Source organism: Ranitomeya variabilis, chromosome 5 (assembly GCF_051348905.1).
Source record: "Ranitomeya variabilis isolate aRanVar5 chromosome 5, aRanVar5.hap1, whole genome shotgun sequence".
In the NCBI taxonomy this organism is placed as follows: Eukaryota; Metazoa; Chordata; class Amphibia; order Anura; family Dendrobatidae; genus Ranitomeya; species Ranitomeya variabilis.
The window spans coordinates 133,456,291-133,483,876 of NC_135236.1; the positions used below are offsets into that span (position 1 = coordinate 133,456,291).

At 43.9% G+C, this 27,586-nt stretch overlaps 1 protein-coding gene across 2 annotated transcripts in view; it reads left to right on the plus strand.

Moving 5' to 3' along the window:
- Window positions 1-27,586, plus strand: part of PCSK6 (proprotein convertase subtilisin/kexin type 6) — a 253,784-nt gene that overhangs the window by 116,566 nt on the left and 109,632 nt on the right. The window lies entirely within an intron of this gene.

Consider the following 27,586-nt stretch of genomic DNA (forward strand, 5'->3'; position numbering starts at 1 on the left):
CTCCAATGTTTAGGCACACAGGGGCTCTCCAAACGCGACATGGTGTCCGCTAATGATTGGAGCTAATTTTCCATTCAAAAAGCCAAATGGCGTGCCTTCCCTTCTGAGCCCTGCCGTGCGCCCAAACAGTGGTTTATCCCCACATATGGGGTATCATCGTACTCAGGACAAACTGGACAACAACATTTGGGGTCCAATTTCTCCTATTATCCTTGGGAAAATAAAAAATTCTGGGCTAAAAATAATTTTTGAGGAAAGAAAAATTATTTTTTTATTTTCACGGCTCTGCGTTATAAACTTCTGTGAAGCACCTGGGGGTTGTAAGTGCTCACTATGCATCTAGATAAGTTCCTTGGGGGGTCTAGTTTCCAAAATGGGGTCACTTGTAGGGGAACTCCAATGTTTAGGCACACAGGGGCTCTCCAAACGCGACATGGTGTCCGCTAACGATTGGAGCTAATTTTCCATTCAAAAAGTCAAATGGCACGCCTCCCCTTCCGAGCCTTGCCGTGCACCCAAACAGTGGTTTACCCCCACATATGAGGTATCGGCATACTCAGGAGAAATTGCCCAACAAATTTTAGGATCCATTTTATCCTGTTGCCCATGTGAAAATGAAAGAATTGAGGCTAAAAGAAATTTTGTGTGAAAAAAAAGTACTTTTTCATTTTTGCGGATCAATTTGTGAAGCACCTGGGGGTTTAAAGTGCTCACTATGCCTCTAGATGAGTTCCTTGGGAGGTCTAGTTTCCAAAATGTGGTCACTTGTGGAGGAGCTCCAATGTTTAGGCACACAGGGGCTTTCCAAACGCGACATGGTGTCCGCTAACGATGGAGATAATTTTTCATTCAAAAAGTCAAATGGCGCTCCTTCCCTTCCGAGCCTTACCATGTGCCCAAACAGTGGTTTACCCCCACATGTGAGGTATTGGTGTACTCAGGAGAAATTGCCCAACAAAATTTAGGATCCATTTTATCCTGTTGCCCATGTGAAAATGAAAAAATTGAGGCTAAAATAATTTTTTTGTGAAAAAAAAGTACTTTTTCATTTTTACGGATCAATTTGTGAAGCACCTGGGGGTTTAAAGTGCTCACTATGCTTCTAGATAAGTTCCTTGGGGGGTCTAGTTTCCAAAATGGGGTCACTTGTGGGGGAGCTCCAATGTTTAGGCACACGGGGGCTCTCCAAACGTGACATGGTGTCCGCTAAAGATTGGAGCCAATTTTTCATTCAAAAAGTCAAATGGCGCTCCTTCCCTTCCGAGCCCTGCCGTGCGCCCAAACAGTGGTTTACCCCCACATATGAGGTATCAGCGTACTCAGGACAAATTGGACAACAACGTCCGTGGTCCAGTTTCTCCTTTTACCGCTGGGAAAATAAAAAAATTGTTGCTAAAAGATCATTTTTGTGACTAAAAAGTTAAATGTTCATTTTTTACTTCCATGTTGCTTCTGCTGCTGTGAAACACCTGAAGGGTTAATAAACTTCTTGAATGTGGTTTTGAGCACCTTGAGGGGTGCAGTTTTTAGAATGGTGTCACTTTTGGGTATTTTCAGCCATATAGAACCCTCAAAATGACTTCAAATGGGAGGTGGTCCCTAAAAAAAATGGTTTTGTAAATTTTGTTGTAAAAATGAGAAATCACTGGTCAAATTTTAACCCTTATAACTTCCTAGCAAAAAAAAAAATTGTTTCCAAAATTGTGCTGATGTAAAGTAGACATGTGGGAAATGTTATTTATTAACTATTTTGTGTCACATAACTCTCTGGTTTAACAGAATAAAAATTCAAAATGTGAAAATTGCGAAATTTTCAAATTTTTTGCCAAATTTCCATTTTTTTCACAAATAAACTCAGAAATTATCGACCTAAATTTACCACTAACATGAAGCCCAATATGTCACGAAAAAACAATCTCAGAATCGCTAGGATCCGTTGAAGCGTTCCAGAGTTATTACCTCATAAAGGGACACTGGTCAGAATTGCAAAAAACGGCAAGGTCATTAAGGCCAAAATAGGCTGGGTCATGAAGGGGTTAATACCAAAAATATCTATTTTGGTCTCATCTGACCACATGACCTTCTCCCATGCCTCCTCTGGATCACCCAGATCATTGGTGAACTTCAAACTGGACATGTGCTGCTGTGAGCAGGGGAACCTTGTGTGCCCTGCAGGATCTTTAATCCATGAAGACGTGTGTTACTGACAGTAATGTTTGAGACTGTGGTCCCAGCTGTCTTCAGGTCATTGACCATGTCCTCCCGTGTAGTTCTGGGCTCATTCCTGACCTTTCTCAGAATCGTCCTTACCCGACGAGACGAGATCTCGCATGAAGCCCCAGACTGAGAAAGATTGTCAGTCATCTTATGTTTCTTCCATTTTCTGTGCAAATTTCCTCTTCACAGAGGAGACGACTTGAACTCTAGTGCCACCTGTTGGAAATGGCAATCTTGCAAGTTTTCGACCCTTTAATGAGTCTTGCAATATGACTTAGGATAAAAGCCAAATCAGAATCTTAATTTACAGATACTGTTTCGGGGTATTGCGCCTTTTCAGTGCAAAGTATGAGAACTGATTTGGCTAGGTCTAAGGGGTAACAGGGTTGAGGAAAGTAAAGGCCCCGTCACACATAGCGAGATCGCTAGCGAGATCACTGCTGAGTCACAAGTTTTGTGACGCAACAGCGACCTCAGTAGCGATCTCGCTATGTGTGACACGTACCAGCGACCCGGCCCCTGCTGCGAGATCGCTGGTCGTGTCGGAATGGCCTGGACCTTTTTTTGGTCGTTGAGGTCCCGCTGACATCGCTGAATCGGTGTGTGTGACACCGATCCAGCGATGTCTTCACTGGTAACCAGGGTAAACATCGGGTTACTAAGCGCAGGGCCGCGCTTAGTAACCCGATGTTTACCCTGGTTACCAGCGTAAATGTAAAAAAAACCAAACACTACATACTCACCATCTGATGTCCGTCAGGTCCCTTGCCGTCTGCTTCCTGCTCTGACTGAGTGCCGCCGTACAGTGTGAGCACAGCACAGCAGTGACGTCACCGCTGCGCTCTGCTCTCACTGTACGGCGGCTCAGTCAGAGCAGGAAGCAGACGGCAAGGGACCTGACGGACATCAGATGGTGAGTATGTAGTGTTTGTTTTTTTTGGTAACCAGGGTAAACATCGGGTTACTAAGCGCGGCCCTGCGCTTAGTAACCCGATGTTTACCCTGGTTACCCGGGTGCTGCAGGGGGACTTCGGCATCGTTGAAGACAGTTTCAACGATGCCGAAGTCGTTCCCCTGATCGTTGGTTGCTGGAGAGAGCTGTCTGTGTGACAGCTCCCCAGCGACCACACAACGACTTACCAACGATCACGGCCAGGTCGTATCGCTGGTCGTGATCGTTGGTAAATCGCTATGTGTGACGGGGCCTTAAGAGTTTGGAACTGTTGTAGAATTTATTGCAGTTTATTTTTCTACTAAGCAGTCTTCATATTTGTAATTCTTTTTTTTTTTATTCTATTATGTACCAAAATTACATTTCTACACCCTCTGTACTCCTCTTCCTTTAAGTTACAGTATTGTGCTATCTGTACAGAATCATTCTTTGTATTGTGCGTGCAGGCATCAAGGAAAATGTCAACCCATTAGGGAACCTTGATGATTTCTGACTAGTACCGTATTTTATATTGTTTGCTCCTTTCTGCACAGATCAAATCTTGAACATTTTTTTACTGGATTCTTGCCTGGCAATATTTATAGACTAAACAATGTGTAATGTAACCCAATGTGACATTTTGTTGTTTTTCAAAGGTTTATAATTTAATTAACAAAGGGTAAAGTGTTCGTATTTTTTTGTTCTTTTGATTATAATTGCTTTTCCTAAACCTATGAGTTGCTTAGAGAAACCTTTTGGTTCTCAACCTGTTGTAGAAATGCAGTTAATAGTAACAATAATCATGATCTCTATATAGTGTGAACATGAAAATGCAATGAGAAAAAAAGATTGGTTTTAGACTTCATTAATTTGCGATCTAAATGAATTGGAAAAGTGACGTAATGGGTAATATGGTTGGCAGCCGAAATAGAATTAAATCTGCCTAAATTAGGATACGCAAAGTATTACTGGCGTGGAATTACCCGGGCAGCGAGTTTAAAATAAATGGCAAACTGTAGGTGATTATGACCTGGTAAGGGAAATTAAAACACATGGAGTATGTTTTAATCAAATTATGTGCTTTCTTAAAGAAAAGAGTATTCTGGTATGATGGCTATAGCTGCAGCTTTGCTGGAGGAGGCACTGTGGAGCAGGCAGCAGATGGCTTTGTGTGCGCTTTTAGTAGTATTCTGGATTGTATGACCTCTCAGTTGTCTTGTATCCTTCATAATTACTTCAGGCCTTTTCCAGTTTTGGATACTATGGTTAACTGACTTCGTATATTTACCCTAATTTGTTTTGGTGGCTGGTAATAATCTGGAGAACATTGCAGAAACCGAGATGAACATGGGAAGAACGTACAGATGCCTGTAAGAGGTAGAACTCATATTGCCCTCAAAATGTTAATTTCATGGTGATTGGATTCATCAAGGTGATGGATACATTCTTAAAAAACTCTTGTCCATGTTGATAGCATACAAATGTTGAAAACGTTTAGTCTTTAAGCATCTAATATTTCTTATTAATATTAGTGATAAATACTTTGGGTTGTAGAATCACTTTAGCTTTAACACTGAGCTATAAAAAGCTAAAATATTCCATGCACTCATGTGTATGTGCTTTACCTGCTTGGGGTGTGTTTCCAGGACACTTTTGAGACATGTTGCAATCTAACTCTTAAGGGTACTGTCACACTCTGCAACTTTCCAACGATCACGACCAGCGATACGACCTGGCCGTGATCGTTGGAAAGTCGTTGTGTGGTCGCTGGAGAGCTGTCACACAGACAGCTCTCCAGCGACCAACGATGCCGAAGGCCCCGGGTAACCAGGGTAAACATCGGGTTACTAAGCGCAGGGCCGCGCTTAGTAACCCGATGTTTACCCTGGTTACCATCGTAAAAGTAAAAAAAAAAAAAAACAGTACATACTCACATTCCGGTGTCCGTCAGGTCCCTTGCCGTCTGCTTCCCGCTCTGACTGAGTGCCGCCGTAAAGTAAGAGCAGAGCACAGCGGTGACGTCACCGCTGTGCTCTGCTCTTACTTTACGGCCGGCAGTCAGTCAGAGCGGGAAGCAGACGGCAAGGGACCTGACGGACACCGGAATGTGAGTATGTACTGTTTTTTTTTTTTTTTTTACTTTTACGATGGTAACCAGGGTAAACATCGGGTTACTAAGCGCGGCCCTGCACTTAGTAACCCGATGTTTACCCTGGTTACAAGCGAACGCATCGTTGGATCGGTGTCACACACACCGATCCAACGATGACAGCGGGAGATCCAGCGACGAAAGAAAGTTCCAAACGATCTGCTACGACGTACGATTCTCAGCAGGGTCCCTGATCGCTGCTGCGTGTCAGACACAGCGATATCTTATGGATATCGCTGGAACGTCACGGATCGTACCGTCGTAGCGACAAAAGTGCCACTGTGAGACAGTACCCTAAGACAGACTTAATGTTTGGTAAGCTCCTTATTAGTAGCTTAACTTTGGTGCAGCAGACGGGAGTCTTTTACTGGAAGATCCTTCCTTTGACTACAGTTAAAGGCGCTCTCGGAGATTATACAAATAGAGCCCAAATTACAGACCTAGACGTGGTGTAATTTCCTAGTGCTCTGTTATTGGAGGTGTATTTATATATTCTTGGAGAACTCCTTAAACCTTTGCTCTTGGGACTTTCGCTATAAACTTCTGGCAGTGGGCATCCAATAAAAAACTGCATCTGCGGTTAGCAATAAATTAATAAGAATTGTTTTATCCTTGTAAATGTGTGAACAGCTGATTAGGAGACAGTGGGGTCATCTTTTAAAATAAACTTCCACCAAGTTTTGGTTCACTAAACCACCTTATTATGCAGCGAGGTGCTAAGTTTCCAAACTTCTCCATGTTAAAACCAGACATTCTGACATTTGGTAGTAAGAGTTTGAGATGCTCAATATGTGTCTGGACCTTTGCTCCAGCGATATCATGCACATTACATAGAGCTCTGGACAGTAGACCTTGCTTCACTGTGCATGCCCAAATCCTAGTGATGGGTTCCTTCTAAAGGGAGAACCTCTACCTGTATGCTCTTCTACAGCATAGATATTGGAGGACCTAAGTGTGACGTAATTTGTCCAAAGTTTTCTTTGTTTTAAATAATGGATATAAAATTTCAGGATTTTTTTTAGAAATTTAAGTCTCTTTAATTCATCATTTGCCCATTTGTTTGGGGACTTTTTGTATTTTTAAATATGACCTTTCACTTTTTTTTTTCTTTAAACTGGGTACTTGAAGTCCACACTACTCCTGAAAATAATTTGAATAAAATAGACCAACTCGGACTACTTAAATATATAATAAATTGGGTACAGTAGTTCAGTGCAGGATGTGCTGAATATTTTTTCAGAATTTGGGAAAGTTATGAAATGTCCTATAAATGTCTGTTCTAATCTTGATCTAAGGATCTGAGCTTTTAGTTTAAATAAATCTGTGCTGCACTTTATGTACATTCTCAGTAGTGACCAGTGCTGTGGAGTCGCAGATGAGATAAATCTGTGCTGCACATTATGCACATGCTCCGTAGTGACCAGCGCTGTGTAGTCGGGAGTCAGAGAAAATTGAGGAGTCAGTTGGAAGTTTGGCTAACCAACTCAACAGCTCTGATTTGCAGATGTTCCACTGATTTTTAAACAATTTTTTTTTCTGTGCCCATCTGTTCCAAAGTTATGCCTTATGGTAATAAAGATTTAAATTTTCCCTTTGACCAATTGAGCGCATACCACAGAGCTTTTGCCATATGGGAGAAAATGCAAACACCCTTAGAGAAGAATGTGGTATATGCCTAGTTTATTGAATTGAAAATTTGGATTTTTATTAATCAGGGCCATAAATTTGGAACGGTTCCAGAATCCGTTTTTAACGTCAAAAATTGGCGGAAGCACTTGATTTAATGAAAACATTCAGTGAAAAGGTCATCTTTAGGGTACGTGAAAGACGCTGTGTGCAAGCGGATTCCACTTCGAATCCGGCTGAAATAGAGCCGCAAAAGCTCCCCATAAAATTAACAGGGTTCACAGCAATATCAAAACAATATTGCTGTGTACATGTTCAGTCTTGTCACTTTTTACCTACTTAAGAGTTCGGAATCCCTGAAGCAGTTAAGTGATATTCTTATTCCTTGGGAGGCTGCCAAGCTGCCCTTTTTCTGCATTTGGAAGTATAGCGTGAAAGATGACAGCAGCGTAACCACCTCAAGAGCAACAGTAAAGCTGCCTCATTAAAACAACTACCAGCATTCTCCTGAAATTGCTTTGACTGGGAAAACTTGGTGGCTACGCCAGCATCTAATAGACACCATATGCACATTGCCTGAAGTCATTTTTTTTCACTCATCTGTCTTTATGCTCTGGTGGATTTTGTTCCAAATCCATCACAATGGTAGATTTTGATAGGTTTGGTGCAATGCAGATTCCTTTTTTGATCTCTTGCTCTATTTGCCACATTTACAGTAAAATGTGAAAGAGGACATAACCCTATACAGTGAGATCATCCTTGAGCATACTGACGAACAGGAAGAAAGAAGTATGCCAAACTAAGGGATCGCCTACAATTAATCCATTTACACTTTTAGGTTACATTTACCTCAGTATTTGTAGGCCAAAACCAGGAGTCTATAGAAAATGTAAAAGTGGTGACGTGTTTCTATTATACTTTTCCTCTGATTGTTCCTATCCTGGTTTTGGCTTACAGATACTGAGGTAGAATACTGACCAAATACTGAATTTGTGAACGTGGCCTTATTAAGAAAAAGACAGACAAGCCACAAAAAATAACAATGTTTGCTGATATGCAGATTATACATTGGCCAGTTAGTTGTTGATTTTCAAAATAGATGATGAAAAACTATGCAAATAGATTACATAATCAAACAATGCGAGTTGATGAAGGACAGTTGTTAACTATAAAAAGAGGTTATATGCCTCCTTAACAAGAGCCAGGGGTTCAGCCAAGACATCTAATCATCCAAACTTCCAGATACTGTCTACAGGACAGCAGCCAAGACATCATGGCTCCTTCACGTGTGACACAAATTTGTCATTCTACAGGATGTCAGCTTAGTGGACCACCGCCCGGCTGAAAGAATGCTGATCTGCTCCATTGACCATCGCTGAACCAGTCAACTGGCCTTGTACCTGTATGCAGTGTCCTCTACAGGTACAAGCACTATAAGTGGGGTAGTTGGGGTAGTCTCAAAACGCGGAGACTGAAGAGCCTCCAAAACAAGATTCAGGTCTCAGGGACCCAGGAGAGTCTGATATGGTGCCCTAACATGCACCTCCCCCTGGAGAAAAGTCTTAACCTGAGGTTTAGATGCCAAAACCTCAAACAGAATAGCCAGGGTGGACACCTGACCCTCGAGGGAGTTGAGTGCCATCCTTGACTCCTTTCTGGACTGTAAGGAGAGCATTGCTGGCAAGGACAAAAGACATTGGTAAAGTACTGTAGACTCGCACCAACAAAAATAAACCCTCCAATTGCTATGGTAGACTCACAATGAGGATGGCTTCCGGGATTTAATCATAGTTTGGATTACTGATTCAGACATAGCTGCTGCCCTAAAAATCGCAGCTTCAACATACCCGCTGTTAAATTGAGCGCCCATAAATTCAGATGTAAGAAAAGACCCAGAGACAGAAGGTCCAGGTGGTCTGGAAGAGCCCATGGGACATCGCCAGGAGATTTGTATTTTTGACAATTAAGATATCAAACACACTGGTGCTAATAAAAAGAAGGCCTGAAGCCGCTGATATCAAGACAAATACTGTGCAGTCTGTCAAAAATTGAAAATTCAATGGATAAAAGTAGATATCGCGCTAAAGGTAAAAAGCCAGTACTAAAATGGCAGATGCACCAAATAGCTTCGCTGGAATATGTGCCCCGATTGTACTACTTGATATGGCACACCAACGCAATGACAAAGAATTAAATAAATCAATTGATAGTAGTAATCATAATCTGGTGCATCTAAATAATTCAACTATATCCTGTTTATTCTTACACTCAATGTGTGTTGGAGGATAAACACACTTAATCACAGTGCTAGCACTAGTGTGCAATGAAGCAGGATGCAACCTGCTATATGAATTATCCGGGCGCTTACATAGCTTTAGATTCCTCAATCCCCGGTCTTCAGATGTCCTCCAGAAAATAAAGGTGAATGGTAAGTGGTGGTATTTGACACCGACTGACCGGCGTAGTATCACTGAGTGTATGAAGAAACAGGATATCATTGGATTATTATTTAGATGCACCAGATTATGATTACTACTATCAATTGATTTATTTAATGCATTGTCATTGCGTTGGTGTGCCATATCAAGTAGTACAATTGGGGCACATATTCCAGTAAAGTTATTTGGTGCAACTGCCATTTTAGTACTGGCCTTATACCTTTAGCGCGATATCTACTTTTATCCATTGATTGATAACTTCAGAATATCATGCCCTCCTTGACCAGTCTGGAGCAATGAGAATGACTAACTAAAAAACCCTCTGCCCTGATCTTCAGAAGTATTGGTAGAAGTGGAAAGGGGTAAGGGTACCATCTCACAGTGGCACTTTTGTCGCTACGACGGTAGGATCCGTGACGTTCCAGCGATATCCATACGATATCGCTGTGTCTGACACGCAGCAGCGATCAGGGACCCCGCTGAGAATCGTACGTCGTAGCAGATCGTTTGGAACTTTATTTCGTCGCTGGATCTCCCGCTGTCATCGCTGGATCGGTGTGTATGACACCGATCCAGCGATACGTTCGCTTGTAACCAGGGTAAACATCGGGTTACTAAGCGCAGGGCCACGCTTAGTAACCCGATGTTTACCCTGGTTACCATCGTAAATGTAAAAAAAAACAAACCGTACATACTCACATTCCGGTGTCCGTCAGGTCCCTAGCCGTCTGCTTCCCGCACTGACTGACTGCCGGCCGGAAAGTAAAAGCAGAGCACAGCGGTGACGTCACCGCTGTGCTCTGCTTTCACTTTACGGCCGGCACTCACTCAGTGCGGGAAGCAGACGGCTAGGGACCTGAAGGACACCGGAATGTGAGTATGCACGTTTTTTTTTTTTTACATTTACGATGGTAACCAGGGTAAACATCGGGTTACTAAGCGCGGCCCTGCGCTTAGTAACCTGATGTTTACCCTGGTTACCCGGGGACTTCGGCATCGTTGGTCGCTGGAGAGCTGTCTGTGTGACAGCTCCCCAGCGACCACACAACGACTTACCAACGATCACAGCCAGGTCGTATCGCTGGTCGTGATCGTTGGTAAATCGTTTTGTGTAACGGTACCCTAAGGCAGAAAGAACTGGGACCAAAAGATTACCTGGGTGTTGATTGCTATCTGTTGAAGGTCTGAGCATCTTGCCACAAATTGTCACCTTGTGATTTATTCTGGATGTCAATAGATTGATATCAGATTTACTCCACCCCTGACAAATCTGCCTGAATGCCTCCAGTTGAAGAGCCCTCTCTCCTGCGGCTAGCTGCTGGCAACTTAAAAAATCTACCTCCCAGTTGTCTACTCCTGATATGTGAATTGCTGAGATTAGAGGATCCTTGTCCACTGCCCACTCAAATTCCTGTGACCTTCACCATGGCTGATGGGCTTCATATGCCTCCCTGACGATATAAATTTCAAAAGACTGACCGTCACTTCCAAACAAATCAGGTATGAAAAGGTGCTTACTAAGAGTAGCCATCTCCAAATACAAACAAATAAAGTAGCACTCTGTAGCGCTACAGCATGCAAACATGAAATATGAAAATTGAATTGCATTACTGCATTAGAAAATATGAAAAATTGAGAATACTTTGCGCATAAATTGGCCAATTCATGTGTACCTGGCAGCCTCGATAAGGTGACTCTCGTTGCCAGGACCTGCCTAATGTGACTCCTCTTAGACTAAAGTCTACATCTTCATGGGAAGGTAGGATCTTGCTGTAATTAAAAACACCGGAGTGCTGACAGAGCTAATGCATGCAAATATCAAAAGACTGACTGTCCCTTCCAAACAGAAATTGGATATGAACAGGTGCTTACTAAGAGTAGCCATCTTCATATACAACTAAACAAATAAAGTAGCACTACTGGCAATATAGGCCACAGTAGTTGCATTGTCTGATTGAAACCGGATAAGCAACCCTCGAACTAAGTGCTGCCAATGTAAAAGAGCCAGACTGACACCCCTGGGCTCCAGCACGTTGATTGAAGGAAGTCTCTCCTGACTGCCCCAGACTCCCTGGACCATCAAGTGATGAAAGATTGCCCCCAGTTGGAAAAGCTGGCATCTGTGGAAAGAAACCCTGATGAAACGAGCAGCCCTGAGTTAATAGGGGTGACATCCACCACCTGAGAGACTCGTGACAGCGAAGGGGGAGACTAATATGCCAATCCAGGGACTTTTTTGAACTGTTCCCAAGAGGCTAGAAGCTTGTTCTTTAGAGGCCTTGACCGAAATTGAGCAAATGGCACTGCCTCGAACGTAGTCACCATATTTACTAAGACCTTCTTTCAAAAGGGAAGGGAATGCCTGCCCAGATGCTTCAAAGTTCTGATGGAAGATTGAAGAAATAATCTTTTCTCCTCTAGAAGAAATATGGATGTCTGAACGGTGTCGAACAGTATTCCTAGAAACCGTAGCCCGTGTTGGAACCAAAATTTACTTTGTCCTGTTGACATGCCAACCGAATCGATCCAGAATCTGTAGAACGATCTGCAGGCTCTCTAGATTCTGATCAAAGGATCGTGCTTTGACAAGAATATCGTTCAGGGAAAAATAGTTGTCTCCCTGGACCATAGCATCTCCATAACTTGGGCCAGGGTCTTCGCCAATACCCTTGGCTATGTGTCCAGTACGAATGGGAGAGCCCTGCACTGATGTCAAAGTTACTTACAAAGTGAATAAATCGCTGATGGTGTGGAAAAATTGGCACGTGCAGATGAGAGAGATGAGAGAATTTCATCTTCAATTTGCTTAACTGTTCACAATAACAGTAATTCTTACCAGGGGTGCCCAAATTTTAACATTCCACAGCCACTGTATATAGATCGAGACCTGCATTCTGAGCACTGATGGGAGAGAGAAGGTAAAAAGGATTCTGGGCGCCTCCCCTGTGAAGGTGACAGATGAAGAGGTAACCGGAGGCCATCTGGACTGCCTTCGCGGCTGGCCATATAGAAATATGAAGTAGCTTGAGGATCCGGTTCACGCGTATCGGTGATTGGATCTCCTGTGCCATATTTGCGGGGTGGGGGCATTTTTTCCTCAGATATCATAGAGGTCCCCTGGGTGGCTACCTGCAAGGAAGCAGGAGGGGTACATGCAGGACAATAGGCCACAAACTAACCTGTGGAAAACTTACCATTACAAGTTACACAAGCATAGAAACTGACAAGTGGAGGTTGCACTAATGGGTGTGCATGGTTCTCTCTAGACTCTGACATGATAGAGAAAGGGCATAAAGAAACTAGAAGAGTCCACTAAACAGTGACACAAAACTGTTAGAGTGCATAGTATCTGCCCTCAGTAGACAACAGCTTACCACATCCACGTTGCAGGAATCTGTTCCCCCTGTGATTTGTTATCCTATGAGGAGCAAGGCACTGATGTGCTTCTGTGTCTCACACCTCTTAATATCATGCCGTAAGAGGAAGGGGCAGAGAGAGAGGGGTGGGAAACTGGTGTGCTGAGGCATCACCACTGATTAAGACTGGTCAACTGGCTGGAAATGTCCCACCCGATTTTGTCTGGAAATGTTCAGCCATTTGATTTGTTGAGTGCTTCAATGACCACGAGGGCTTACGGATTTCCTGTTGAAACTGGACCCGCATCAACAGCATCCAACCTGATATCACGTGGCCCGTAGAGAGGCGACCGCTGATACACAGGTAGCTGTTCATCACAATCCCACTCCAGCCCACCAGCATGTCTAACCCTGACCAGCTAAGGCCAAAAGAAGCTAAGATGGGCAAGTAGAGCAGCCAGAAGCAGCACCTGGCCCCTACACAAGGACCATCCCCTTCTCTCCCCTGAAGCCGTACACAGGTAACTACCACCCCAAGCAAAGAAATAGAAAAGGGAGGGAAGTGTGAAACGGGGGAAGAAAGGCTGATGACAGGTTTATACTTGCCTGTCCTGATTGAGATCCCTTTAACTTATGATTCATGCGTGCTTGCTATGATACCACTCTGCCGACCACTTCACTGCATACTAGCAGTCCCTCGCCAGCTTCAAGTCCAAGCTCACTGCCGCAAAACAAACTTCTCATCTCTCATATCCTCCCTGACTCACAACCCTAAACAGCTCTTCAACACTTTCAATTCTCTACTCTGTCCTCCTGCACCCCCTCCCTCGCCTCTTATTTCTGCTGAAGACTTTGCCTCTTTCTTTAAACAGAAGATCGATATGATCAGATAATGCTTTGGCCCACTGCCCCTCTTAGCTGCTCAACCCTGCTCCTCCAAAAACATATTCTCCACCATGGCAGAAGATCAGCTCTCCACCCTCCTGTCAAGATCACCATCTGCACGCTCGACTCACTCCCATCCCCTTAATCCCTAACCTTGCCACAGTCTTCATCCCAACCCTAACACACCTCTTCAACCTCACTCACAACAGGTGTCTTCCCCTCATCCTTCAAGCATGCCAAGATCACACCCATCCTCAAAAAGCCCTCCCCCGACCCATCCTCTGTGTCTAGCTATCGCCCGATATATCTTCTCCCTTATGCCTCCAAATTACTGGAGCAACACGTCCATCTTGAACTGTCCTCCCACCTCTCCTCCTGCTCCCTCTTTGATCGGTTACAATCTGGCTTCCGACCCCATCACTCAACTGACACTGCCCTAACTAAAGTCACCAATGACCTACTAACTGCCAGGAGCAAGCGACACTACTGTCCTCCTTCTCCTGGACCTGTCTTTTGCTTTCGACACTGTGGACCACTCCTCTCATCTCTTGGCATCACAGACTTGGCCCTATCCTGGATCTCGTCATATCTGACAGACCGAACATTCAGTGTCTCCCTCACCCACACCACCTCCTCACTTCGCCCCTTGTCAGTCGGTGTTCCTCAAGGCTCTGTTCTAGGACCCCTACTCTTCTCCATCTACACCTTCGGCCTTGGACAGCTCATAGAATCCCACGGTATGCAGTACCATCTCTACGCCGATGACACGCAGATCTTCCTATCTGGACCTGACCTCACCTCCTTACTAACCAACTTAACTAATTCCCGCTCTGTCTGTCTGTTATTTCAGCCTTCTTTTCTGCTCGCTTTCTAAAACTGAACATGAACAAAACAGAATTCATCATCTTTCCCCCATCTCACTCTACCCCTCTACCAGACCTATCCATCAATGACTGCTCACTTTCCCCAGTCCCCCACACGCCCGGTGCCTCGGGGTGATCCTCGACTCTGCCCTCTCTTTCAAGCCACATATCCAAGTCCTTGCCTCCTCCTGCCGTCTCAAACTCAAAAATATTTCCCGACACCACAAAAACACTAGTGCATGCTCTTATCTACTGCCTTGACTACTGCAACCTCCTACTCTCTGGACTCCCGTCTAGCACTCTGGCACCACTCCTATCCATCCTACACTCTGCTGCCCGACTAATCTACCTGTCTCCCTGCTATTCCCCAGCCTCTCCCCTATGCCTAGCCCTTCACTGGCTTCCTATCTCCCAGAGGCTCCAACTCAAAACCCTCACAATGACCTACAAAGCCATCCACACCCTATCTCCTCCATACATCTGTGACATGGTCTCCCTTTACCTACCTACACGCAACTTCCGATCCTCTCAAGACCTCCTTCTCTACTCCCCTCTCATCTCTTCTTCCCACAACCGCATCCAAGACTTCTACCGTGCTTTCCCCATACTCTAAAACTCTCTTCCCCAACACATCAGACTCTCGCCTACCATAGAAACCTTCAAAAAGAACCTGAAGGCTCACCTTTTCTGACAAGCCTACAGCCTGCAGTGATCCTCAACCTACTGAACTGCCGCACAACCAGCTCTACCCTCTCCTAGTGTATCCTCACCCATCCCCTGCATACTGTGAGCCCTCGCGGGCAGGGTCCTCCCTCCTTATGTACCTGTGTGCCTTGTTTTTTGCTCATGTTAATGTATTTGTCTATATTTGCCCTGTATTCACATGTAAAGCGCCATGGAATAAGTGGCGCTATATACATGTATAATAATAATAAATGTGGGGCGGCTGGCAAGAGCTAGGTAGCTTATGGACCTCCACCCCAGTACTACCGACCGTGTCAAGGTACATTGGTCTGTCCACACTAACGTGAGAGGATACGGACTAAACAATTAGTCTGTACTCCGTCACTGTGTGGGTAAAACAGAGAGCACAATTAGTCTGTTACCCAGAGATCCATCTGAAAAAAAGGAAGATTGGTTCACGCTTAACCTAAGACAGTTATGAGATAGACCTTGCCTACAAAAGACACTATGTCAAACGGAGTAAGAATTTAGAACAAAGATCACAACAAATAAAACAGAATGTCTAGACTGAGAGGGGCCGAAGCCCTGCTCTCTCCGTATATACATCAATGAATCCACACTAATCATGCGTGTACTACTCCTAGGAACATATTATAAACTAGAGAACATGGAGTAAAGAAACACTAGCAAATTGGAAAGGTAAAACCAATAATTTTATTGCTACGTTTAAAATATACACAATACAAAAAATAGCCCAATCAACGGGCAATAGACAAATAAGAGGAGCTATACTGGGAACCTGCTAGCACAGCAGGTTTAAGTGGACCAAAAGTAATACAAAATAAGGGCTGGTATGGCAGCACCAAGTGAGGGGGGAAGAGAACATGAATAGATACAAGATCCAACAACCAGGCTCAGTACACTAGCCTCTATGGCTGTTACCATTAATACAAAACCCCCAAACCCCCTACACAAATCAATAGGTTGCCATCACTCACCCATGGTTATAAGTGTCCTAGGTCCACCTGCTGTGACCCCTTAATAAGCAATAAAATTATTGGTTTTACCTTTCCAATTTGCTAGTGTTTCTTTACTCCATGTTCTCTAGTTTATAGTAAAACTGAGTAAGCCTGACTCCAGCAGGCAAGGTGTAGTCTGCTGGTGAGGAACCAGTTTTTGTGTTTTTTTTATATGCAATAATGTCCGCCTCCAGGTGGCAGCAGAGTATCCCATGGTTCTGTGTCCCCCAATGAGATGAACAAGGAAAGATTTCTCAACAACACAACATCTGATATGAGACACACAGGTAGGACTATTTTAAGCATTCTATAACCTGTATGCCCATTTTAATAGTTTATACAGGTCAAATGTGCTGACAGATTCCCTGTAAGGTACATAAGTGAAGAATTATTACATAACTTTCATTTAAAATGTCACATGTTGGTCTTCAATTCTGCAAAAAAAGGCTTTGTACTCCACTAGGGGACTTGTGAGCATTTGTGCAGTAAATGTGGTATTTCAAAATGTGCAAATGATGAATTAGCCTGAAAACATCTGCATAATGAAAACTGTACCCACAAAGTTGAGCAGACCTAAAAACAACACGGTTTGAAAAAACTATTGTAAAAAAAATAAAAATAATTTGGCACAAACATAATGAAATGGCTACAAACCAGACTTGTACATAAGGAATGTTGAATCGGGGGCCTGAATTTCTAACACCTGTGTACCTAAAATTGTTAGTAAATTAGGGAGACAAAAAGCACATATAGGGTCTTATCCACAAAGTGCCTTTTTTAACAGGGAGCTGCTCACCTGATGGTGTAAAGCTAAAGCATGTGCATATCGGCTGCTGCAGATCCACGGGCCGCCCACGCGACCTTCTCAGACATTGTACAGGATAGTTTGTGGATTAAGTCCGCGCTGCCAAAATAATGCAAGGTCTTTGTGGTATTTTCCTGATGAAGGGGTCAGATAGACCTTGAAACGCGTTGAATAAACCCCCAGAGTTTTTCATTACATTCAAGTGTATTATTGTGGCAGCGCGGACTTAATCCACAAACTAATCCTGTACAACATACCTAAAATTGTTGAAATGTGGTTTATGCTCATGTCACACAATAACCAACATCTTAAAAAACAAATAAAAATAGAAAAAATAAAAACATGAATTACGGCATCTTAAGCTGCATTTTATGATGTGCACAACTATGTATTTCCATAGCCATGTGAGTGACCCTCATCGCACCATAGAACTTCACTTGATGCTGCAATGTATGTGCTGGTAGATATAGGCATTCCGTAATAAAGGACCATGGGGCCATCTGTCATTTCCCGCACCCTTGTGTGTCAAGCAGCTGCAGGACGTTGTACACATCCTTTCTGATGCTCGCACTCTCTTATCCTCAGAGAATCTATCAAAGATGAGCAAGACTTTGCTCAAGGCTCTGACAAACTCTCAGGGTCTTGTTCCTTGCAAGGCATTAAATAGCTATTAATAATTGATTGGGATGAGCAGAGACACGGGATGCAACAATATTCTACTTGTCGGGAGAAGGGACAGCCAGAGAGCAAAACTCAAAGCCGAAACATAGACATGAGACAGCCATTGACTTTGGCTTTTGCCGAAGCCTAGTACTCGTTCAACCTGTCACAGATATTGACCTAACAGGAGCGTTTTAACCAGTTGTACTCTAGAACAAATTTTCTATTTTGCATGATTGAATTCATGTAAGCTATGAGTATAGTTGCTTTTTGTTTTTGGCAGACCTTGGTCCCAAGGACCTTGTTACAATTTCGAATTCTGTCCCTCTGTTTTAGTGTTTCTAGTCTACAAGACTTAGTTTCTTAAATCTTATAGATTTCACCTTATTGTCAGTGTCAGGAGTCCGTGTATCACCACTGCTCCTCTTAAGGGTCAGTCCTAGAGGGCAAATTTTCCAATCCTTTATCTCCCAAGTAAGGGTTAGACACTAACCACAAGACCTCTAGACAATGGTTATCATGTAAAAAGCTGGTTATGCAGTCAATTCAGCATAATAAACAGGCAAGCAGAAGTTCATTATAGTCCTGTAAAAGCCAGTGATATAGTTTATATAGCTATGGAGATAAAGAGCTGAGATTATAACAAATTTTCCATTTATCAATAGTAAATGTGAATATAAGAAACTTTCTTGTGAACATCTGAGGTTGTGGGTTGTAATAATCACCTAGACAAGGAATAAAAATATCTACATTGTTAACCTAAGTCCATGGTGTTACAGCAACTCCAGGTAGATGGCCACAGTGCAATGCCCCCCGTCCACACGATCACAACCAGGCGGTACCTACTGTCTCCCACCTTTTTTTTTTATCTCCTGAAGGTATAGTCTGCAGTCACAGCCCATGTTCCGATACCACGGCCATAGCGCGTACATCAAGCTCCAGCCAACAACAAAATATTGTACAGCTCCAACCTGGGTTTTCTCAACGTCTCCAGTAATGGGAAGTGGAGAAGATCTGTATTCCACCAACATGGTTCCTTCAGCTGACCTCCTGTAGAGCCTCTCTGAAGAGGAAGACAGACCCCCTTTATACCTAAAGCTCCTATTCAGAGCATTCTCCCACAGGATTGGGGGGAAGGTGGCGGGAGGTAATCCCTCATTATTCAATTAACCTGCATATTTGTCCTCAAAGTAGTCTAGACTAATAAACCGCAGCCTGTGTCTTTGTCCTCCAATGTTTTTTATACCAGTAAACCGCATGGGGTTGATACAATAAGTAATTGAGACATTCCACAGATTAACTTACAATTGTCAACTTACATATGAATATTTGCTCATGTTCTTTGACCTACTGAACAATGTCTGGCATAATGAAGAATAAACGCGGTGTTGTCACCGGCTTCTACTTTTTTTTCTCCACTTATGAGCCACTTCTTCCCTCCCCTGCAGCCTCATTCCTGCATCCACTTTGGGAAAACAGCTGAAATTTGTCTGGCTCAGACAATGGACTGACAGCGCAGTGAGGTGTTTGGTTTTTTCTACAGTGAGGAAAAAGTGTAAGGAGAAAGAACACGGGCAGAGAAGACAAAAATATTGTGCTGGGCTTTCTAACATGTCTTCTACGTTACACCAGACCTGGATTCGTATCCACACAATCCATGGCTTCTTTATATTGTCCTCCATGCTGCTGCTTCTCCTTGTGTGCTAAGGAATGAAGAACTGGAATCCCGGTTTGTCTATCTGATGTGATGTGTATGGACAACAGCATAGTGGCTAGTCTCTTCTCACCAGCTCAGAGTCGATTGCTAAGTAAGAGATAAGGCCTGCAGAGGGAAAAAGGTTAAGATGTCAAGTCATATAGTGGCTAAAGACTGGGTTATTCTTCATGTACACACAAGACAGCTTATTCTGAGAATTGACATGAAAGTACAGATGCTCTTTAACATTTCCACCACTGGGACCCCAATAAAATATATTTTCATTTGAGATTGACTAACCCTTTTATCCTACAACAGTACCCCAAGTGTGCACAAGTTCTCCAACTTTTCAGATGTTTTCATGAATCTAGAATTATTGAATTTGGTTATGTCAGGATAGTAATTACAATACTGAACTTTGTTTCTGATTTCTTTTATAACTTAAGGAGGGGGTCTAGTTTCTCTCAGATGTTTGCCTACATATCAGCTTTTCCATGTTTTTATGAGGCTATTTCTGGCCATGAAGTATTTGACAATTTCTTAACTTGAGTCATGTCTGTGAAAAATTGGAATTTCTGGAACCTGGTACAACCATATGACTTTCCTCCATGCAATGTCTCAATGTTATGTAATATTTACTTTATTGGTTTTGGATGTTTGATATTTTCTCTCATGTTGTTCTTGCAAAGTCAGAGTTATGGGGTACTTAAACTTAAAATACAATTCTAAGGAAATGATGCATTGAGCTCCAGCTTTTAAGAAAAACAAACCTAAAACGGGTTGGTGAGTGATGTAAATGTTGTAATAGGAAACGGCTAAGGAGCTACTAATTTGTTTGAGTAGAGACGTTTCTTTTGGACTTTCACCCTTCTAGTGCCCTAATTTGCTGCCTACCTCTTGTACTGCTCCAGGATGCAGATATTTTAAAACATTATCCCCTGTTCCAATCTGTTTTTTTCAAAGTCTAGAGGACGTCCCACTAATGTAATATATAGGCTACCCTTTTAAATTGGTTAAAAAAACAAAACCATGTACCTAGCCTTTTTTCGGGTGAACCAGCGCTGATCCTCCCACTTTTTATATGCAACGATCACAGGACGGTAACATCATGGCTCACAAAAAAGCAATCGGTGATGCTAGTAATATAATCTTTAATCCCTTTAACAGGGAGTGAAAGGAAACATGGAAAATAAGTGTGTGTTCCCTTGATAGTCAAGGCGGTGCTAAACTCTGTATGGCCCTACTATGTCAAGGGCAGCATTGCTGACGATCACATTTTATTTTATTTTTTAATTGCCTACTCTATTTACTTTGGTCACCATTGCAAAAATCTTTTAGGCATAAAATGTAGTGAATGCTTTGTAGTCTGTAGCAATACTCTATTACTTGTAATTCTGCTTGAGAACTGCAGCATTCTCCTGCAATTAAAATGCTAATTTTCTAAACTGTGATACATTCATGTGGCAAGCTCGAGTTCTTGAGCTACAAATGAAAAATGTAATCAGTTACTATTTAGTAGCCTATGTTTCTGAACATAGTTTGACTTCTCTGTGAATCCTGAGACTACTGTTTAGGAAGCTAATTAAAAGTTATAGGGAGAAGGATTTCCTGATAAATAAACCGCTGCATAGGTGTTTACAAAATTAGGTAAACTGCTGTATAAGGCCAAAAGACACTTTTGTCAGTCGCCCATGACAGCACTACCAGAGAGAGGGGATCCGCCCTTCAGGGACAGGAAACCTACAGGATAAAAGGGCGGTACCTCTCCCCTGCATCAGTTTGGTTTCCTGTCCTTGACGGGGAACCTCCTTGGACGGTACCTGCATGAAGACCGACCGACGAGGGGCTGGCCAGTCCGACTTCTGGCAGCGGGGACGCCCCTGCCACGGCTGGTCCGGTATCCGAAGCCGCCACAGCTCCGACCGATGGGTCCGGGAGTGTGTGCGGGGGGAAGCGCGGCCGCCGCTCCGCTGGGAGCCTGGGGCTTTATCACTCTGCGAGGATGCTGGATTTCCAAGATGTAACAGAACTTCCGGTTCAGGGGCGCTGCTGTGAGTGACTCCACCAAGATGGCGCTGCCCCGGAACCGGAGTTCTCCATTTCCGGGTCGCCGGCTATGGGCATGCGCAGTAGTGCAAAAAAAAAACTCTTCCTCTTTCTGCCAGCCACAGGTGGAGGGGATTAACGACCTTTATATGGGAATTACGCATGGTGGCTCCTTGCTGCAGGCTGTTCCACGGTGATACCATGGAGGACAGCGATCAGCAGCTCCAGCCGCCACAGCAGCAGCAGCAACGCCGTCGGCAGAAATCGGATGTCCAGGAGAAGCAGATTTCTACAGACAACCGAAGTTCTCGCTCTGGTAGCCATTCCACCCAGCGTAGTAAAATCTCCGGCGTTCAGCTGCCACCCACGGATGCTTCTCAGGATCCGACCCCTCCTCCAGAACCGGTACCTGTGGCTGCGTCAGATTAGTAAGTGATCTTCGTGGAAGTTCACTTTTTTGTAATTAGAGTTCCCCTTCTCTATTTATCTTAGGCAAGGAAGAGAACGGGGAAGATGAAACATAGAGCCTGCCCCTTATGTGGGAAAGCCCTGCCTCAGACATGGGATAAAAAGCTGTGACTCCTGTATAGAACGAGTCCTCTGTGAGGAGACCCCAAACTTCGCCTCCGAATTACGATCCGTAATTAAATCGGAGGTCGAGACTGTGTTTAACTCCCTTAAAAGCGGGAAGAGTGCTAATAGGAAACAACCTATTTTCCTTATGGATTCTGACCCTTCCTGCTCTGACAGTAAGAGCTAAAATACGCAAGATTCCTCATTTTCTTCTTCGGATAGTGAGAGTGGAGGTCGTCATTGTTTCCCCCTAGATGAGGTTGATGGCCTTGTTAAGGCGGTGAGATCAACAATGGGGGTGCTGGACCCCCGCCCTGACAAAACTGTGCAGGACATTGTTTGGGGGCTATCCCAGAAGAAGCGTAAAGTATTTCCCCTTAATGAGAATATACAAACATTAAAAAGGAGAGGCAGAGACCATAAAGGAAAAATGCATCGGTCCCCTCTATTAAAAGAAAATACCCCTTTGAAGATGAGGCTTCTGTCTCTTGGGATAAAGCCCCTAAACTAGACGTTGCGGTGGCCAAAGCATCAAAAAGTTCGCCCTACCATTCGAGGAAAGGGAACCCTGAAAGATCCTCTCGATAAGAGAGCAGATACCTTTCTCAAAGGGGCCTGGGAGTCAGCAGGAGGATGCTTAAGGCCTACCATAGCGGCAGCTTGCACGTCACGGTCTTTAATGATCTGGGTTGATAACCTAGAGAAACAGCTCAGAGATGGGGTCCCCAGAAATAAAATCTTAGTCTATCCCTATGATTAGAGGAGCTGCGGCATTTTTGGCAGATTCTTCTGCCGACTCAATTAAATTGACATCTAAATCTGCAGCCCTTTCAAACGCAGTGCGTAGAACTTTATGGCTGAAGAGCTGGCCGGGGGATCTACAAACTAAGCAGAAACTTTGCTCCATTCCGTGTGAGGGCAAATTTCTTTTTGGAGAAACTCTGGACGATATCCTGCAAAAAGCAGGTGATAAAAAGAAAGGATTTCCCATTCTGGCCCCTACATATAATAAGCGGCCCTTTCGGAATAGGAAGTTTTTTAAAAGGAGACTGCCAAGAGAACAAACATCATGGGATGATGGGTGAAGGAAGGATAGAGGTTTCCTTTTTGGTAACTCCCCCCGGGATAGAAAACCCCCCTCCAAGTGACATCTTTCCCAGGGTGGGAGGGAGGTTATCTCAATTCCTCCCGGCCTGGGAGAAAATTTCGACCAGCCCTTGGATATTAAATTTGATACGAGAAGGGCTTCACATAAATTTTTTTATCCTTACCCCCACGAAACTATGTGGTAACACCGCTGAGGTCGTCTCCCCTACAACAAGAGGCTCTGGAGCTAGAAATTGTAAAACTGGTAAACAAAGCTGTCATCCAAGAGGTCCTCCCTCTGGAGAGAGGGAAGGGATTGTACTCTCCATTGTTCCTGGTGCCCAAACCAGACGGAACCTTCCGGACCATAATAAACTTACTGAAGTTGAATACCTATGTAAAAAACGAGAGATTCAAAATGGAGTCAATAAAGTCAACAATAAAAAATCTGTTTCCAAACTGTTTTATGATAGTTCTAGATCTCAGCGACGCGTATTATTATCACGTCCCCATCCACAAGTCCTCTCAGAAATTCCTCAGACTGGCGGTAGTCATGAAGGGACAGACAAGGGAATACCAATACTGGGCTCTTCCCTTTGGCATATCAATTGCACCTCGCGTCTTCACCAAGCTGATAGCAGAGATGATGGCGCATCTGAGAGAGGAAAACGTCTTGATTATTCCATATCTAGACGACTTTCTCATTGTGAGCAACTCGGCCGAACTCTGACGTCAACAATGCGACAGGGTCATAGACATTTTAAAGAAGTTGGGCTGGTTAGTGAATCTCCAAAAGTCGAAGCTGGAACCAGCCAGGGTTCAGGAGTTTTTGGGTCTCACCTTGGACTCAAATTCTCAAATGTGTCTCCTTCCACAAAAGAAAAAACAAAAGATAATCCACCTAGTATCGGAAGCACGTGCAAACCCTACCATGACCCTAAGAAAGGCGATGTCATTACTGGGGTCCCTCTCTGCTTGTCTCCCAGCAGTTCAGTGGGCACAGCTCCACACAAGACCTCTCCAGTGGGACGTTTTAAGGAACCAGAAACTACTGGGAGGGCGGTTAGAGGGTCGAATGACTCTAGGTTTGCCTACTATTCGTTCCCTAGCTTGCTGGTTAAATCCCAGCAACTTATCAAAAGGGGTTCCCTGGGTGATAGAGGCGTCTCAGATAGTCACCACAGACGCAAGCCCCACAGGGTGGGGGGCTCACCTGGACAACAGAGTCGCTCAGGGGTTATGGACAAATCAGGAGCTCGGATCTTCCTCAAATCAAAAAGAACTAAGAGCGGTAAATCAGGCGTTACTGTTCTTTCTAGATGAGCTACAAGGACATCATGTCCGAGTATTCTCGGACAACAGAGTAGTGGTAGCTTACTTAAACCATCAGGGGGAACCAGATCTATAACATTAATGAGAACCACCTCTGAAATTTTCAGCTTGGTTCAAAACAACTTCCTTTCCCTATCGGCCTTACACATAAAGGGGGTAGAAAACCAGAAAGCGGACTTCCTGAGTCGTACCCAATTAAAACAGGGAGAGTGGTCTCTAAATCAAGGGATCTTCAACAAAATCACAGATCTATGGGGAATCCCTGTGATAGACCTCTTTGCCAATCTCCACAACAGGAAGGTGGATGCCTTCTGCTCTCTAGATTACAGGGGGAACCCTCAGGCTGTGGATGCATTCACAATTCCCTGGACTCAAACACTTGCGTATGCATTTCCCCCCACTATTCTCATTCCAGCAGTCCTACGGAAGATCAGGCAGGACAGATCCAGACTCATCTTAATAGCCCCCTTCTGGCCCAAGAGAGCCTGGTTCTCATGGCTGAGGATGCTATCGATCACCGATCCCTGGGTCCTTCCGGATCTTCCGGACCTCCTGTCACAGGGACCGGTGTTCCACCCTCAGTCAGAAAATCTCCATCTGACAGCGTGGAATTTGAGAGGTCACTATTGAGGTAAAGAGGTTTTTCTGTCAAACTAGTGTCTACTCTAATGAAAAGTAGAAAACCTGTGACCACAAAAATTTACGGTAAAACCTGGAAAAAATGTCTATCCTCTTTTGGGGTAAGGTTGCAGGATGGGGTTCCAGTTGCTGAAATATTAGAGTTTCTACAAAAAGGTTAGACCTAGGCCTTTCAGTAAGTACATTAAAGGTACAAATAGCAGCTCTAGGAGCATTATACTGTGAAAACATAGCAGCCAACCCTTGGGTAGTACAGTTTGTCAGAGCAGCCGCAAGGTCTAAACCCATAACTATACGTAGATTACCATCCTGGGATTTGAACTTGGTATTGTCAGCTCTAACAGAATCCCCGTTCGAGCCTTTAGAATCACTACCCCTTAGGATTCTTTCACTTAAAACGGCCCTTCTAATAGCCCTAACATCGGCCCGTAGAATAAGTGACCTCCAAGCCCTATCTGCAAACCCTCCATTTACACAAATCCTGGACGATAAGGTTATACTAAAAACAGACCCTGCCTATTTACCAAAAGTTGCGTCCACATTTCATAGGTCTCAGGAAATAATCCTTCCTTCTTTCTGTTCAGACCCTAAAAATAAGAAGGAAGATAAATTCCACACACTAGATGTGAAAAGGTGTCTGGTCCAATACCTTAAAATCACCCAGTAGCATAGGAAGGAAGGGTCTCTTTTTTTTATCTGCTTCCAGGGGCCCAGAAAAGGACTCAAAGCTTCTAAGGGCACTATTGCTCGATGGGTAACAGACCCAATAGCCTTGGCGTACTCATCCACCGGGAACGCCGTTCCACAGGGACTGAAGGCCCACTCTACGAGAGCTGTGGCGACCTCCTGGGCCGAAAGGTCAGAGGTACCATTAGATCAAATTTGTAAGGCGGCCACCTGGTCATCACCTTCAACCTTTCAGACACTACCGCTTAGACCTAGCCTCTTCATCTGACCTAACCTTCGGAAGAAGGGTTCTGCAGGCTGTGGTCCCTCCCTAAGCAATAATCTCTGAAATTCTCTCTGGTAGTGCTGTCATGGGCGACTGAGAAAGTCATAGTTACTCACCGATAACTGTGTTTCTCAGAGCCCATGACAGCACCTGCTTATTCCCCCCCTCATCACGTGTGCGGTGAGCACATTATCTTGTTTGAAGTGGTTTTCCATATAGACACGGTGTTTACTTGTTAAGCAATATGATAAAATTGTATATCTTTTTGTTGTTGTCACTAACCCGGAGGACCTCTGATGCTCTGTAAACAAAACTGATGCAGGGGAGAGGTACCGCCCTTTTATCCTGTAGGTTTCCTGTCCCTGAAGGGCGGATTCCCTCTCTCTGGTGTGCTGTCATGGGCTCTGAGAATCGGTGAGTAACTATGACTTTTGCTTGTCTGGAATTATTAAACCAGAAGATGACAATAAAAGACGAGTCGATGATATTCACATTGACAGTAAAAGTATTTCAAAAAGTCTCAATGCAGCAGAATGAACATAGCTGATCAGGCTTAAAAAGTCAGATGCAATGCACAGAATAACAGGATTTATCTTAAACGCCACAGTTCTATTTGTAAAGTAAATTTGCATTTACACAACACAATTATGAGATTCCGATTTAAAAACAAAAAACTGCCCTTCCCTGAGCTCTCCTGCCACGCTGTAACCCCTTCTGAAGCCGGCAGCAGACTTCAGTGTGCAAGCCCCAGGAGCAATTGACATCCTTGCCATGCGCGCCCCTGGTCACATGCACGCCGACGTCAACTGCTGGCCTCTGATTGTTGGCCAGCAGTGTGCATTGCCGCGTACATCCAGTAGTGGTTCCTGCTGATGTCTGCCATCACCCACCTTCGCGGGCCCGGTCACAATCTCAACGACATCGGCCGTTACGCCCCTGGTTGGAAGCGTGAATAAGCGCAAACGTATCCAACTTACTTGGATGATGTGTTAAGTTTGAGTGCAAACAGGTTAAACCAGTAGTTCAACAGGTTGTATCATCCGGTCACTTCTCCAGATTAACATCAGCCGCAGATGAAGGGCTTTCTTCAAAATTCTATTTTCCATAAAACCTATAATATAATAGAATTTTTATGTTCTTGGTAGGAAGAACTGCATCTATTTCTGATGTTGATCTGTTGGTCCGCCATCTATGGCATATGGTAAAGCATTGGCCTTTGTGCACTTGCTGCCAATAAAACGGGCAAAAGTGCGACTATTTTTTTTATTTTTGGACCACTCAATTATTTCTTCAGTTATGTGAAGGCAGAAAGACCAAAATCTGCACCAAATTACATTTTTTAATTAATTCTTCTGTGGAGTTCACTGTTTTTGGTGGTTGCATCAATAGTGCATTCACAAACCATTTGAGAGATTTCAAGATGGCATAATATTCAATTGAAAGGTGTAATTGAAAGGGTAAAGTTTTTATTTTCTGCTGCTAGTCATGACTCTGCACACCACCGTTTGCTAGGAAGAGCGAGCGCTACTTAACTGTGCCAGCAATTTCTTGCTGTGCTTCCTGCTGGTTGTATGAGACGTGTGGGTGGACATCACAGGAACGTTGCAAAAAATTATTTAATTCTAATTT